Consider the following 17,581-nt stretch of genomic DNA (forward strand, 5'->3'; position numbering starts at 1 on the left):
GCCCTCTCCTCCTCCTCTCCCCCAGCAACAAATTAGGATCTGACTTGAGGTGTCGTTCTGGGAAGGCAGGGCCTCGTGGGCCTTGCTGTGGGGGCATCTCCTGCAGAGTGCGTCCTGGCACCCAGAGGGGGCCTGGATGTCTGCCCGCTTTCAGCTTCCTTCTGTATCTCCCATCATTACCCATAAAAGCCTTCATTAGGATTCGGGTCCCCTTTATTGCACGTATAAATAAAATCTGACAAAATTGTAAGTAAATCCTTTAGTGGTACAAGCTGATAGAAGAGGGCAAAAATTAATTTTATGCATGAAGAATCTCATTAAGTAGCTTCATGGAAATAAAAAGAACCGGCATCAGAGACTGGTGGGGTGCAGGTGGGGTGCCTGTAGGTTCTGCAGCCTCGCCGGTGAGGACGGGGTACACCCCTGCTGATCCTGGTGGCTCTGAGGATCCCTTGTGGCACCAGAGCCAGACCTCCTGGGAAAGGCCTCAGTTCCAAGGCGAAGACTGGCCCCAGGGCCTTTCCATGCCAGCCTTGGAGAGGCTCCATGGAGGCCAGCAGGAGGCCAGCGCGGAGGGATGGCCTTCAGAAGGCCCGCCCCAGCAGGGCAAGGCTGAGGCCTGCTCCGGAGAAAATGGCATCTGAGACACCTGCAGCTGGCTCTAGCTCCCCTCTACGTGCAGGACCCGCCGGTGCTCACTCTTCCACCCTTGGGGCAGCTCTCAGGGTAGGATGAAGGACGGGGTGGAGGCCAGCAAGGGCAAGGGAGAAGGGAAAATGAGGTGCAGTGGAGGCAAGTGGTCCGGACTATAAGGATCCACCTGCTGGGGCAGGAACGTGCGGACAGTAGGCCCACGTGCTCCGCAGCGAGGCCCAAGCTCTGGTGACTGATTCCATGTCAGCTCTTGATTGATTGAGACCATGCTTTTTTTCCCTTGCATTTGTTTTTCTGGTTTTCATTCATATCAGACAAGATCAATGGCATGATCTGTGGCCTGTTTAACATGGCCTGTTTATTCCCCACCCCAGAAAAGAAAGTGGTGACATGAAGACAAGTAATCTGGTCCCTTGGTCCCCTCTCATCAGCTTTCTGCCTTCAGCCCCTGCTGGTTCCAGCCTCGGCCGCTCCGCAACATGCAAGGAGGCCGCCCCCACGTAAAATCAATGGTCTCGGTTGTTTATGGCTTTGGTGTACAAGACCACTTTGTAGGCCAGTCGCTTACTGCAGGTAGTTTTAATTGGTTGGTTGTGTGTATAAGTACAATAGATTTTAGACAAATGTGAAAGTCTGTGCAGAAGCGATGTTTTAAGGGAAAATGACCTTCTTCACGCATTTTCCACCAGGCCTGTGCATCTCACAAGGAAGAGATGATGAGGCAACAGGGGGCTGTACTGGATATCAGAAGACACTCGGGCACTAACGAGAATAAGAAACCCAGGAGGGAAAGGACACCTCTTCCATGGCGATTCCTTACTGGCGTTCAGCTATTCCGGGGAAGTTCCATCTGCAGATCCCTGACGCACAATGAGGAGACACTGAGCCTGAGCCCGAGTACTCGGCCTTTGTAGGGCAGCTACGGTACTAGAATAATGGTCAGCGGGGCATTGAGTTCAGAAGCAGCAGAAGCCTCGAACTGAGTTCGAATCCCAGCTCCAGCTCTCAGCACATCTGAGACCTTGTGTAAAATAGTTCATCTTTCTGGGCAGCAATCGCCCTAGCGTTCCTCGGCCGATTGTGGAAAGCCATGCAGAGCCTGTTCTTTCACAGGCTCTCCATAAATGACAGCTCTTCGGCGTCTTTTGGGAGCTGAGATTGGATGTGCAAGGTGAGCCAGATTGTAATCTCTGGGCCTTTTCCAACCATTTGCATTTGACTACTCCTTCATCTCACTGTATATCTTCTGTTCCATATGTCATGTCTTCGCTTTGATGAAAGTACCAAAGTGATTAGAATAAAGAGCAAATACATTTTTGAAATGTCAGCCCCTGAGCATTGTTTGGATATGGTTTCCAAGTTCCTTTCCAAATTGTTTTCAAAGAATTCAATTTTCTTTCTCAACTGTGCTTGCTGATCAAGGCACCTGCTTCACTGGTTGGGCATGCCTTTGGCTTTGTAAAACTCTGTCTTCATCAGAAGCTGCAGCACAGTTGTTTGTTCTCAGTTGCTGACTTTGCCTTTTGTTTTGTCATCACCAAAATAAGGTAGTATTTTATTAATACCTTATTTAAAATGAAAAAAAAAATCTAAGTATCATGCCTGCGATTTACGAGGGAATTATCCATTTGTGATTAAAGGAAGATAGTTTTGTTTGGTAGTAAGATCATCAAGTCTGTGCAAGTTGTTTGCTGCTTTATTAGAAAGCTGTGCTTTAATGCCTTTAATGCAGTCTTAACACTCTGAAAAATGTGAGCTTGGCTATTTCTTCCTTGGTTCTTTCTCATGTTTGTTCACCTCTTTGAACCATTGTTTGACAAGGACAAAACATGAGGTGAAAGAACCACTATGGTATTCCATACATACCACTTTTGGTGGCGCTTGAAAAAATATAAGCTCTTGAGAATTCCCCCTACATATCCAGGAGTAACAGCTTGGGAACTTCTTTTAAATGACCCATGTATGGCTGCCCGTGTACTTGTATCTGGGTAACATTACTCTAGTCCAAACTCCACATGTCACAATTGAAGAAATTAAGAGAAAGAGGAGGAGTTAAAGCAGCCATCAAGCTCACAGAGCTAGATAAGTAAAATAAAATAAAATAATAAAATAAAATAAAATAAAATAAAATAAATAAAATAAAATAATATATATAATATAATATATAAAATAAAATAAAATAAAAAATAAAATAAAATAAAATAAAACAAATAAAATAAAATAAAATAAAATAAAATAAAATAAAATAAAATAAAATAAAATATGGGCAGCCCAGGTGGCTCAGTGGTTTAGCACCTGCCTTCGGCCCAGGGTGTAATCCTTGAGACCCGGGATCGAGTCCCACATCGGGCTCCCTGCATGGAGCCTGCTTATCCCTCTGCCTGTGTCTCTGCCTCTCTCTCTTTCTGTTTCTCATGAATAAATAAAATTTAAAAAAAAATAAAATAGATTTCTGCCTCTTGGGGCTACTGGGAACCCACCACTTTCTTACTGCTCCTTGGAACAATAGGTTTGATGTTGTCATCTGCATGGAGTTTTAAAAACGATTTCTTTCACATTGTGACTGAACGTGTAGACTCTGTAATTCTTATCCTGAATTGTGGAAAAGAATATTCCGATGTCAGAATGGCAAAGCACTGCAATTGCAGTCAAAGATGCCTCCCAGAGAATCAGAGCATGGAGAGAAAATGGACAAGATTTAGGAAACATCAGTTTTGCTTTCTCAGAAGTTCCTTGAATGCAACCTCCCCCTTATTTGACATATTGGGTCCTGGGATGGCCAACCAGGGCATCTTTGTGTATTTAACAACCACGCGCCACTCCTACATGGATGGCTCAACTGGCGCTGTAATTGGCCAACCAGTGACAATGAAAAGTTGTCAGGCTTAGCTCCGAGCGGGAGCCAGGATATGATCTCAGAGCTTTAAGGAATCACAGCATCTCAGGTGATAGAATTTGACTACCCTTTCTGCCTCTTTTTCCATTTCTGCCTGTCTTCTTCTCTTCAGACTGGTGATGGGTGCAGCAGTTGGGAAAGGTGATAGCACCCCACGTGGTCCAGGGACTGTGGCGTGGCTGGAGTTAGGACCCACAGCAGTCCTTGATCCCTCCTCGGCCTCTTGTTACATCCTCTGAATTGGTCACAGTAAACACGTGTAGTACTTTGTTCCTCTCCTCTGTGTCTCAGGTCTTCTTTTTCATGATGGTGGCAGAAATGAAGTCCTTTCTATGTTTTCGGAGTTTGAGTTCCCCTGAAGAAGCTCAAATTAAAGGCAATTTCTATGTTAAGGACTTATTAAATTTTGAACCTCAATTTCCTCATTGGAAAAATGTGAGAATTTAGCTATTAATGTAGTGTTTGGTCACCAGTACAAGTCAATAATAATAAAACAGTAATTACCCATGTCTCCTTATTATTATTAATCATGTTAGGAATTTTGATACAGAAGTGTTTCTTTGGTGAAAGATTCTAAACCTTTCTACCACATTCAAAAGCAAATATGCTCAGCTTGCAGAATTAGTAGCTTTTTAATCTACATTCTCAAAACATCTTGGATTAGAAGAGCATAATTTCTTCAATGCATTTATCCCAATGTATTGTAATGACTTGTTTTTAGGCCCTTCTCTTTTACCAGATTTTGAGCTCCTCCAGGACAAATGGCATGATTTATTCACTCCTGTATCCCCAGGGACCTAACATAGTGCATACGACATAGTAGGTGATCAGAAAATGCTTGATGAATGAGTTAAGAGGAGCTCTCAGGCTTACGAAGGTACTGGGTAGTCGTGACAGCCAACAGAAATCTCCCCTGTTTAAGAACCACAAAAGGTCTGGACTTTGAATTTTAGTTTTCTATGTTAAAAAGAATGATAATCAGCTTTGTCCTCCTCCTCCCTGCCTTGGAACTCATGCTGCTATGGGTTAGAATCCTTGGCAGGAATAAGGCAAAAAGCCATTCTGTCAAGCTTGGCAAATTGCTATATATTTGGATAACGGGTCTACTCAGGGTTTTTTTGTTTTGTTTTTTGTCTTTTTTTTTTTTTTTTTTTTTAAATGAGGCAATCTGGGCTTTCTCTTCTCCTTAATGGAGTCAGCTGTATAATTTTATTTTTCAGGTTTTGTTTTACTCTCTTGTTATAAAAGAATAGAGAAATCAACTTAGGTGGGAACTTGCATTAAGCTGGTGCTCTACAGCAATGTGGCCACTTGCTACAGAGGGAATTGTTCACAAGAAGTGTTTTTAGGATTCAGAGGTTTCTGCATAGACACACAACACTGGCTTTTTTGGTTTAATAGTGATTCCTAAGAAGGCACAACTGACCTGTGAATTCATCCAATAAATATTTGTTATGGTTCCAGTAAATTAGGCCAAGATTTTCCCCTATAGTTACTTTTGAAGATAAAGCACTGGGTAAGCAGGAAAAGCTTCCTGGTCTCTAGAGCTTTCAGAAATTTAATTCTCTTTTGCCAGTAAAGAATCAGCGGATATTACAAGTCAGACTCCCAGAATCCATCAGGGGTCCCATCCTAGGGCCTTGGCAGGTAGGAGCGGGCTACGCTAGATGATATGGCGGGGCGGGGGGGGCGGGGGCGTTGGGAAGAAGCATATGTCGCCCTCTATACTGGACTTGCTCCACCCCAAACGCATTTATGCTCATCTTGCTGACTCGGTAGCTGGACGCAAACAGAGCCTGCCCACTTTGATTTGCTCCTTTCTCTTAATGATTTCCAAAGGTAACAGGAGAATTGCAAATAAAGGAACAAATGAGGAAAAGAACGTGCACCCTAAGTAGTTTTTAAACAATTCATCTGGAAAGCTTATGCACAGCTGCCTACGCTTCTGAAGGCCATTACCAGTTCCTGGAAGGATAATATCCCCACTTCCTGTTCACTGCATTTATCTTCTCTGCTTGGCAGGAGAAAACCATTCTGCTTTGCCTTGCAGGAGATCAGGGACCAATTTTCATCTCACCTGCTTTCATCTGAGCTCATACCACCACCTAGTAGGGCGCTGGGCATGTAGTGTTCAGTAAATATTTGTATACTTTACTCAGTGGTGCTGTTTTCCTCTGTACTAATCAAAACAAGACAAAGTCATTTGAGTCTGAGATATCTGCAGCAGGGTCTGTTTAGAAACAGCAGCTCGGAGGATTCTAGGCTCCCTTAGTAGAACAGCACACCACGTGGGTCCCAGCCATCGTCTTCATGTTAGGTGTGACTCTCTCTAACCTCCAAATCAATACGCCCGCTTTGATGTTTACCATCCCCCGATGACTCCTTGTGGTACTTTGTAAAGAGTGGAGGGACTCGTCAGGTTTCAGTCCTGACGCTGCGCGGCCTCAGGAAAGTTACTTGACTTTGCTGGCCACTGAGTCTCTATCTGTACAACAGGAAGGTTGTAGTAGATCATCTCTAAGATTGTAAAGGCTGAGCTTTTCTCTGAGCACCAGTACTATGCTTTTGGCAAGCCCTGCCTGGGACGCTGCTCTTCCACAAGTTGGGAGTCCACATCACCGAGCAAGAAGGGAATATTTGGGTTGAATATGATTTCTGCTGTCCAAATGGGAGGGTGAGTTTGTAAATTGAGTATCACACATATGCGAGTGGTGCTCTGACTCTCATTAGCGGTGTGGCCACGGACGAGCTACTAAATTGGTTTTCCCATTTGTAGAGGAACATACCAGTAGTACCTAACCTGTGGAATTGTGATAAAAATGAAATATGATAAGACCTACAGAGCACTTAGGACAGTGACGGAGACATGGTATATACTCCAGGAATGTCAGCTATTGTTGTTTTTAACGTTACATTTCAATAATATACTCAAGATCTCTTTTAGCTCTGATATTCAATTTTGATGAGCCAAGACTTGCACTTGATGAAAAATACTAGAGCCTTATGGTGTGCATTACAGTATTTTATTTTGGGGGTCATCTGTTAAGTGTTATTAGTGATTTGCCGCTGGGGGTCAGGAGCAATCAATCGTCACAGGAGGTTGCGGCCAGGTTAGTCCCAGTTCTACATCAAGTGGACTGCCAGGTGGTGGTAACTGGGACTGGACTTTGTTCTTATTTCTGTTTTTATTTGTTAACTCATAAAATGTTTAATTAGTGGAAGTCCAGAATGTGCCAGACACCGTAGACCCTGGAGGTGCAGTGACAAGTGAGACAGACGGGATTCCTATTCTAATGGGACAACAGGTAGCACATAGGTAAGCAAGCAAAGAGAAGAGTCAGCCTCAGGGCCATGGGTACTGTGGTGACGGTAAAACAGTCACATGGCAGGACGCTTTGCACTGGGGCACCAGGAAAGGCTACCATGGCAACGGGTATGGGCACTGAGTCCTGATTCCTTAGTGGGAATCGGCTACCTGAGGGTATGAGCCAGGTCGCTGGGGGCCGTGGGAACATGTGCGTGAGGCCTGAGACCCCAGGATCATGCTCTAAGCCAAAGGCAGACACTCAACCACTGAGCCACACAGGCGACCCTATTTTAACTCTTTTAATTCTCTTAACAAGCCCATAGTGTACAACATTATCACCCTTTCAAAAATGAGAAAGCTGAGACACACAGAAGTTAACTTACCCAAGATCACCCAGATAAAATAGGGAAGACTCTAGAGGCTATGTCCTTGTCAGTATGCAGTGTGAGAGAAATTCCTTGGAGGAATCATTAATATGGAATAATCATTCATTTGTAAATTAACATCATGTTCTGTCTCAAGGATGAAGATAAAAATTCTGTTTGGTAGAGTCTACTACCTCTGGGCAGCAGACTCACATCCTTTATCACTGTAGATTTAATTCTCAAAAACCATGGTGTAGTGCACTCAGCCTGTGTGTGGGAGACAAGAAGGCAGGAGTCCATGCTTGAGATAGGGAACAGATGTGTCCAAAAATGACTCTAACTCAGAATTCTGCTTGCCAAGGAAATGAGTCTGAATTGTTTGGCCAACCAACAGATAATATGCTTAAAAAGAAAGCAAGTTTATTCAAGAAGAAGCTTTCTTCTGAGTCACTGCTGGAGAGTTGAAATCTTTGGCAGAGGGATTCCAAGGAATGAACAAGCCATATAGCCACACTTTATTGAGCTTGCAACCCAAATAGGACATTATCTTGCTTACTGCTCTGAAGTCACAGTAAACCTTAAGGAATTAAAGAAATTAAAAAAAAAAAAAGAGGTTCTTGTGGTACAGAGTTTTCAATCCAGAAGCTTCATTCAGAAATTTCAATGAAAATTCAGATAATTCACGGTTGGGCATTTGAGATATCAAGTAAAATTGATATTTTCTGCATGGAAGGCTGAGTTTTCTTGGTTTTCCAATATATCTGGAGCTATCTTCTGGTATTTCTTCCCCCATTACAGAAAACTTCCTACTGTAGTTTAAGTCTTAATTTTTTCCCTCATTTTTAAAAAAATTTTAGAACCCTAAAAGACCACCAGTCTATTTGTTTTACTTTCAGTAAAATGCAAATAGTATATATATTTGGAATAACTGAGTAAATAATTTATAGCCTGAACAGTAAATTATTTATTTACTCCAGGCATACATATTTAGAATATGAACATAAATATTGTATAGTCTGTGTGCCACTGCTAACGAAAAAATTAAATTAGCTGGCTTGCAGCTCTGGTTTGTACTGTATGTACATACTCTCTACATCATCAATGACTTGTGAGCAGTCACTCATCATCATGCACTTCATAAGTTATTGCACTTGCAGGGTTCTCCAAAATGTTCAGCCTTTGAAGTTTGTTTCCATCTCCCCTTTTCCATAAGCTATCTTCCAAACTCTCACTTACTGCCTTCCTCTTCCTTGACCTTTCTCTAATCCATTGTCTCATTAGTCCTTTACCAATAAACACGTACTTATTGAGCATTGAATATATATAATGCTTGCTAGGAATTGTGGATGAATACTAGGAGAATATTAACTGTGGGCCTTTCTAGGAGTTTGTATTCTAGCTTAACTAGATGATAGATGATAGATAGATAGATGATAGATAGATAGATAGATAGATAGATAGATAGATAGATAGATAGATAGATATAGGTAGAGATAGGTCTATAGATAGAGATATAGGTAGAGATAGGTCTTTATCTATCTATCTATCTATCTATCCATCCATCTTCACCCTGTAAACAAATAAAATATCAGAACTCTCTAAATGCCATAAACAAACCACATGGATACTATCTGGCTACTGTAAGCATTCACTAAAACTGAATTAGAATCTACGTGGGGAAGAATTTGTGACCTCTGAATAAAACGGCTTCTTCTGAACTTTGGAGCCATTCCAGAAACATTAGTGCACTCACCATCCAGAAGCAACTGTCATTATTATGCTTACAAAGTAGAATAAAACTAGAGAAAGTCAAGAGACTCTGTAAAAAAAAAATTACAAATTTAACTTTTGTAAACTACAGCGATGGAAGAACCGGGAGTAGAATCTTTTGGTACTAAATATTTGAAACATTTAGACTATAAAGCACAAGAAAGAAGCAGAAAAAAAATTGAAATTGTACAAAGCCATAAAAAAAGAGAGAAACTGAATATAAGCTTATTTTCTAAATCCTTGAATTATTAGCTCAGCTTTATAAGGAGTGTCTCCTCTCTATACTCAGGTGAGGGTAATGCACAGATACCGTTTCCTCAGCAGCCTTGTACGTTCCAGGTGTTTACTTACATTGTTTAATGCCCTCCTCACAACTGGCAGCTGCTATTAGTTTCATCTTGAAGTTGAGGAGATAGAGACTCAGAGTTTAAAAAAATACCCCAAAGGCCAGAAAGCCAGTTAGGTGTCAGGCCCCAGTATATGGCCAATTTTTATAATTTTCACCTATTTTTGAAAATAGTGATGCCTCTGCCTTTTGAGTAGAAATGTCCTTTTACATGTCTGTTATTGAAATTCTTTGTTATGCTGTTAAAAATTCTATATCTTTGCATATTTGTTTTGTCTGATCTTTCAGTTTCTGTGAGAGATGTTAAAAAATCTCTCACAATTGAAGTGTGGACTTGTACATTTCTCTTGAAGTGGCAGCACTTTAGGGTTTAAAAAATATGAAATTGCATTAAGAAGTACATAAAAATTTTAAATTGTTATATATTCTTAGTGAATTAAACCTTTTATCATTATGAAGTGACTCTATCTCTATTAATGATTTTTCATTATATGCTATTTTGCCTGAAATGAATATGACTATCTGAACTATTTTTATTAGTGTTTAATATTAAACTTGGCTATTTTAGATGTTTTTAGTTGGAAATTTATTCCCATTGTTTAGCCCACCATATTACAAATTCAGAACGCTGTGATTTTATTTATTCATTTTTATTATAATGTAGTTTCTCTCACTACTTTGTATTAGTGTTTTTCTGATATCTTCTTTCCAATCTTCTTACTTTAATACTGTCCCACTAAAGATGCAGAATATTTTGGGTGATTATCAGCTATAATCTATGACCCTGAGGTTAGTGTGGGAAGGAATGTCTGCAGTGACTATAAATACATATACATCAACACAATTATGTTTTCTTTTTACAATGACTGAAGAATACGTCTCGTCCATATTTTATTTGTGGACATTTTTAGTGTTTTCTCTCTACTAAACTTAGTAGAAACATCTTCAACTACACTCTTAAATTTAGAATAATCTCCTGAAGATCCCTAAGAAGTAAGTCATTGGTGCCAAAATAAAAACAAAATTTTGAGCCAAGCAAAGAGATCTGGCCAAAAGAAAAAAAAAGAATCAAAGAAGTGAATCAAAGTCCCCCGAGAAGAATGTGTCCGCGCTCTACTTTCACATCTTGCCTTCCTGCGCTGGCACCATGAAGACAGGCCCTTGCCAAGTAGGTCCTCGTTCTACCCAGAATTAGAGCTCAGCCTGACTCTGCCAAGACTTTCCAGTGTAGAGATCTTGAGTCTTCGTTTCCCACTCCATTCTCCCCTTTTTTAAAAACATAATTCTATCCCTACAGGATTCCATATTTAGATTGTTTCCTCTATGAGATGGAAAACAACAGCAGCTTCGCCAGGATGTTGAAGGAATTGGGGGAAAAAAATGACAAAGTTTCAGAAAAATCTCAGAGAACAACTTACTAGCTCACAAAGTGACTTGGAATCAAATTTGAACTCTCAGTATCATTCCTGATCCCCCTCCTAGGAGTGGGGTTAGTGAGAATCCAAATTTTCAAGACTCTTGGAAAACACCTAGCATGCTTTTTAGTTCGGATTTCAACTTACACTGATGCTTGTCAGGTATGCAAGCATAGACGGGTACGCAGACATATACCTTCAATCCAGTGCGCGCATGCGCGCATGCACACGCGCACACACACACACATTCACTCATGCACATTCCACCAACTACAGCAATCACTGTGGTCAGCAATATCATTATGTGTATCATTGAATCGTTAAGAATAAAAAGCTAAATGCTATTGAGTTTTGAATAAAAATATATTAGGCTTCGAATGTGATTAGTTTTCCCTGCAATTGATCTACTTTTACTAGGCAATAAGAATCTGTAAGTAGCTGTATTAATTAAATTAATGCAAATACAACTGCCTATTTTATCTAGGGAGAATTAAAGTAATTTAGGAGGAAAATAACTGTCTGCTATCCCCCATGGATCTAGATGAAAGAAAACAGATTTTAGACTGACCACCTAAAATGGAACAACTCTCCATTGCATCAACTTATATAGGGTGGCTCATTTCCAAACCAAGGAATTCAGCATGTTGTCTCTTAATGAATGGGTTCTGTATACCCAATTACAGATAATTATCCCAGTGGGTAGGAATTGAAAACTTTGTTATCCATGGAGAGAAAGGGAGAAAGATGCTCCCATCCTGGGAATTTATAATTATAAAAATTATCCAGATTAAAACAAACTCTGAACCAAAATTCTTTGGGGTCCTACGATGACATAGACAAAACCTTCTGAATAGACGACTTACTAAGGCGCTGGGACCTGGTACTCTTAGTCAAATGCTCATCAAACTTAAACCAGGTTACATATTTAGAATAAAGTACTCTAAGTCAGAATTACATGGAGTTGAAAATTTATTTTCTCATTAAAATAAAGTGGCATAATAAGAGTTAATATTCCTGAACAAATTTTTGCCACCCAGCTTTATAGAAATTACCACGAACATTCTATTTTACCAACTCTATATAGTATATCTAAAAAAGATGAAGTTTTCTAATGTGCGTATAAATCAAAATCACAGGAACACTCAGTAGCCAATTGCATCAAATTTAATTTAATAGAATATAGTACCATGCAAAGTTCTGTTCTTCATTCTTCATAGTTTTTATTTTTACTGCCTCCAATAAAAAGTCACCGGAGTCCTTCTCAGGATCAATGAAGGAACGCACAGTGGGGGATTATCATCGTCAACTTAAGATGTATGGATGTGTTGAGTCACTTTAGAAACTGTTCCAGAATGGACGGTTCGCCTTGTTCTGGCTTATTCATCCCATTGTTCACTTACATATAACAAATATAGGCAGCGAAGATGAAGTTACTGGTCATTTGGCTGCTTTAGAAACAAAATCTTTATGCTTTCTTTAGTTGTCATTACCATTAGCAGCAGTAGTTTATAGTTTTATGAAAGATAAATCTGTCTTTAAGTATATGACCATTATTTCACCTTGTTTTGTTTGAAGAAAAGCCACAAAGGATTCCACTCATGCAGACAAATCATGTTCATCTGCTTTTTTTTTTTTTTTCAATCCGACTCTGGCATCTTGCAATAAATGGCTGCAAAATTCGCTAAAGCTCTATTGCATTTTTTAGTCATTTTAAGAGGATATATTACTATAAAGAAATTAAATTTTCTTATAAGGACTCATGAATATTATATAGCCAAATTATACAGGGTTGTTATTTAAAATCATAGTCCTTTACAAGAGAAAACATCACGTATAAACAAAAACCATTGTTCTAAATCGTGAGGCTTTAATTCAGCCTCCATGGTTGTATTATGTAAGATTTTGACCTTGCACCTTAATTTTTCCTACCCCTGGTTTCCTCATCTTCCAAGTGAGGAAAAGAACTGGATGATGTCTATGGTCATCTCCAGTTCTATAATGTTGTGATTCCAGTTCCATTTTTTTTTAATGTATAATTCCCCCTATGGGGCTGCATTTGGAGAAATCAGTTTTCCCTTTGCAAAATATGTTCTTCCTTCTTTTGGCACACTTTCTGCTCCTAGACTGCTGAAGTTGTGCTGCCTTCCTTATGGCTTGTACCAACAGTATCTTGTTCTCCATTAGCCACAATGGGAGCCTGTGAGCAGGGAAATCAACAGAAAGAGCGGGGCTGTACAAAGCCTGGGACTGGCTGCAGCAGGGAGCTGGTCTCATGCCTGTGCTTCCCCTACTCCTACTCTAAGCGCTGTGAGGCCACCAGGACTGTGTGGAGTGGAAAGAGCACTGAATCCAGATCCAAAGACTGGAGGTTCAGATGCTGACACTGTCATTTACCAGCTTATGTGAGCTGGGGAAATGCGCTTATAAGTCACAGTTTACTTCTTTGCAAAATGAGGGCTGTAGTGAGGATCGGTGAGATAATGGGAAGGCTCCTGGCACAGTGTCTGCTACACCGTGGGTATTTGTCAAACATGAGTTGAATCTGGACCTGACAATGGCACCACTGACCAAGCATCTGATCCATAAGCGTTGCTCTTAATCAAGGACTGTGTTCATTTATTAAATTTCTTCACTGCAGCTGCAGCCCATGACTGATGTTGGACCTCATGGGGATTTGCAACAAGAGTCCCATAAAACAATAATCTATTTCCCAGTGAGACTCTCAGAGAGACTGATCTCCTCTTTGGGACTGGTTGACAGAGAGGGTGCAATAAACATTGGCTAAACAATTACCTTGTTTAAGGTCATCTGCCGTCCCCAAGTCTGCTGTAAGTATTTTAAAATGTGTAAGGATTTTTCAGTTTGGAATCCGTCAGGGAGAAAGAGCATGCTTCAGAAACAGGTTAAGAAGCTGTGTTAAAAGATGACTCTTGACTCTTGAGAATATGTGATTAGCCTCTATCTAAGGAGGGAGAACTCTGGACAAGAGCCAAAGGAATAGGGCTGGAGCCAAGCTTTGGTGTTTGGCAGCGTCAGTTGCTCTGCCGGGCAGACATCAATGGATATAAATTTCAAACTAGAGTTTTCAGCTTAGACTGACAGCTCCATTCCTCCTTGTTTCGTCTCATAAGGGGCACAACCATAAAGCAGAAGGTGCAGCAGCATGGACGGCTGGCTGAACATCCGCTTCCAGAATGGGAAAGTGGTATTTTCCAAGATAAAGAGGGCATAGGTGCATTTAGGCAGAGCTGGGTCCATGGAAGCTGAAGAGTGTTGTATTAGCATCCTGTGGCTGCTTTCATAAATTACCACCAATTTGGTGGCTTACACCAACACAAATTTATCTTATAGCTCTAGAAGTTAGGATTCGCTGAAAAAAAAAAAAATCCAAGTATGGTCAGAGTTGGCTCCCCATAGAGACTCTAAGGAAGACTTTCCTTCCTTGCTTTTGCCGGCTCCTGGAGGCTGCCTGCATTTTTTGATTCTTGGCCCCTTTCAATCTTCAAAGTCATCAATGGCCATTTGTGTCTTTCTCATGTCCCATCACTCTGACACTAATCCTTCTGCCTTCCTCTTTGGCATTTAAAGAACCTCTATAATTACATAGGCCCCACTTAAATTATCCAGGATGATCTCTGGATATTTCAAATCAGCTGGTTAGTATCCTTAATTCCATCTACAACCTAATTCTCTCTGGGCATGCAGCATAACATAATCACAGATTCCAGAGATTAGGAAATGGGCATTGGACATATGAGGGGTAAGGAGGGATTATCCTGCCTTCAAAGGTATGTCATGGTGGCCGGTATAAAACTGGGGAGGGTCAGAACATAGCACCTTTCAAAAATATGTAGTATTTTCTGAGAAGTCACAAGTTTAAAATGATCCCTGAAAGTGGAGACTGAATAACAAAAGACATAGGAATATAAAATTCCAGATAGTATTTTAAGGCAGATACTCCTTAGAGAGAAGGCAATGCTTCATTTCTAATAGTTCACATCCTTCAATACAATGATCAATTATTTCACTTTAGAAATCCAGCCTGGCTATGGTGGGGGTAAAGCTTTGTGAATGAAGATATTCAGCAGAGTGCTACTGGGAATAAACATGATATCCAGCAATAGGAGATTGTTTCAACATATCATGACACCCTCCATAGGATTGTCTATTATACAACCATAAAGTCACATTTTTGAAAAAAAAATTATTCCCAGCTCTTGATCAATCCACTTTAACTCTCCCCATGTTTCTGATTTCTCCTGCCTTGATCAAGTATGCATTAATTTTTAAAAAATATATTGAGTAATGAATAAATGCTATTTTTGTGTTAGATGATGAAATATAGTACTACATGTTCCAGAGGAATTGTTTATGGGGCTTAGACTTAAACCCTAAAATTAAACATTGCACAGGTAACAATAAGTATGATGAATATTTTGAAAGAGGTAACAGAAAGTGCTTGAGGAGCAAACAGGATGAGAATCAGTCTATGAGACATAGGCCTTAACTTACAGCGATGACCCACTAGCCTATCCTTATTAGAGCTTAAATCACCACTGCCTGAAGGTGGGACACTGGCAGAGTTTGGTGCTTCAGAATCCACAAATGTCCTAGGACACAACTTTTCTCTGTTTAATTCATCATTCACTTTATGATCCCTGACCCTTTTCTTTCTTTCTTTTTTTTTAAAAATTTCCATTTATTTACTCATGAGAGACACATAGAGAGAGGCACATAGGCAGAAGGAGAAGCAGGCTCCCCGTGGAGAGCCCGACATGGGGCTCCATCCCAGGACCCTGGGATCATGATCTGAGCCGAAGGCAGACACTCAACCACTGAGCCACCTAGGTGCCCCACTGACTCTTCTCTTTTTAATTTTTCAGCTGCTTCCAATAAATGTTATCTCTTTGTATTTTATATAGTTTATAGTCTACTTTAAAACCTTTCTAGAACAAGATGGGATAAACCAATTATAATTTGGAAATAATAAGGATCCATCAGATTAATATGTCAGCAAATAAGATGGCTACAAGACCATCAGTATCTGACTCTCAGTAATGTGTTTTATTCTCACCCTTTTCTTTCGGTTCAATCTGCTTCTAAAGCAAAAGGGCACCCAGTTCTACATCTGAAGCGTGAAAGTTTGCCCTAATAGTCTTCCCTAGTCCCCTGACCTCTCCATGGATTTTTCTCTTTAGAGGAATGACTAAATATGGACCTCTCTCACAGAATGGCTATGATTAGACTAGCCTTTCTTGTATACTTCAGATAATCTCTAAATATTACAGTGCTTGGCATAGTACAAACTCTTAATGCATGGCAGCTTATTTTCCTTTACTTTGTTGAGGCAGGAAGAGGAGACACTTCCATGGGACCACTGGATTAAATGGTTACCATGGGCCCCACCATCTGCAGCAACTGCAGAATCCTCGAGTTTGTTTTGACAAGATCTACAAATTCCATCATTATTTACGCTCTTATATAAGGCATACCTTGGATCACACCACCTCAAAAGTCTCTCCTCCTCTGCTCTACTTCATGTGAAAGCTTCTAATAACATGAAAAAAACATTCATCACATAATTTTTAGTTAAAAAGTAGAATTACAGACAAAACTAGATGGCTTCACAGGTGAACTCTACCAAACATTTAAATAAGAGGTAATATCTAGTCTTCTCTAACTATTCCAAAAATCAGAAGATGAACAAAATCTTCTAAATTCATTCTGAGACCAGCATTATCCTCATACCAAAATCAGATGAAGACACTACAAAAAAGGGGAACTACAGGCCACACTCATGAACATAGATGCAAAAATTCTCATCAAAATAATAGCAAACTGAATTCAACAATAATTGGATCATTCACCAAAATATAACACAAAATCATTCACGACAATCAAGTGGGCTTTATTCCTGGAATGCAAGGATGGATTGGGAAATCAATCAACATGATACATCACACCAAGAGAAAGGATAAAAACCACATGTTCCTTTCTATATATTCAAAAAAGCTTTTGACAAAGTATAACATCCATTCATGATTTTCCACTAAGATTAGGAACAACACCACTTTTATTCAACATAGTACTAGAAGTGCCAGCCACAGCAATCAGAGAAGAAAAAGAAACAAAAGACATTCAAATTGGTAAGGAAGAAGTAAAGCTTTCACTATTTGTAGATGACATGATTGATTTTATATATATATAGATTTTATTATATATATATATTATATATATTATATATTATTTATTATAAATAAAAATTATATATACATGTATAAAAACCCTAAAGACTCCACCAAAAATACTACTAGACCTGATGAATGATTTCAGCAAGGTCATAGAACACAAAATCAACGTACAGAAATATATTGCATTTCTATACCCTAATAATAATGAAGCAGCAGAAAGAAAACTTAGGGAAATAGTTCCCTTTAAATTGTACTAAAAATAATAAAATACCTAGGAATAAATGTAATCCAAGAGGTGAAAGACCTGTACTCTGAACATTATAAAAAAACAATGGAAGAAACTAAAGATGCAAAGAAATTCCATGCCCATGGATTGGGAGGACAAGTATTGTTTAAATATTCATATTACCCAAAGCAATCTATAGATTTAATACAATCCCTATCAAAATATCAAGAGCATTCTTCACAGAACTAGAACAAACAATCCTAAAATTTATATGGATCCAGAAAAGATCCCAGATAGCCAAACAATCTTGAGAAAGAAGAACAAAACCGTGAGTATCATAATCCCAGATTTTTTTTTAATTTTTATTTATTTATGATAGGCACACAGTGAGAGAGAGAGAGAGAGGCAGAG

The sequence above is a fragment of the Canis aureus genome, chromosome 2 (genome assembly GCF_053574225.1).
Source record: "Canis aureus isolate CA01 chromosome 2, VMU_Caureus_v.1.0, whole genome shotgun sequence".
NCBI classification, from domain to species: Eukaryota; Metazoa; Chordata; class Mammalia; order Carnivora; family Canidae; genus Canis; species Canis aureus.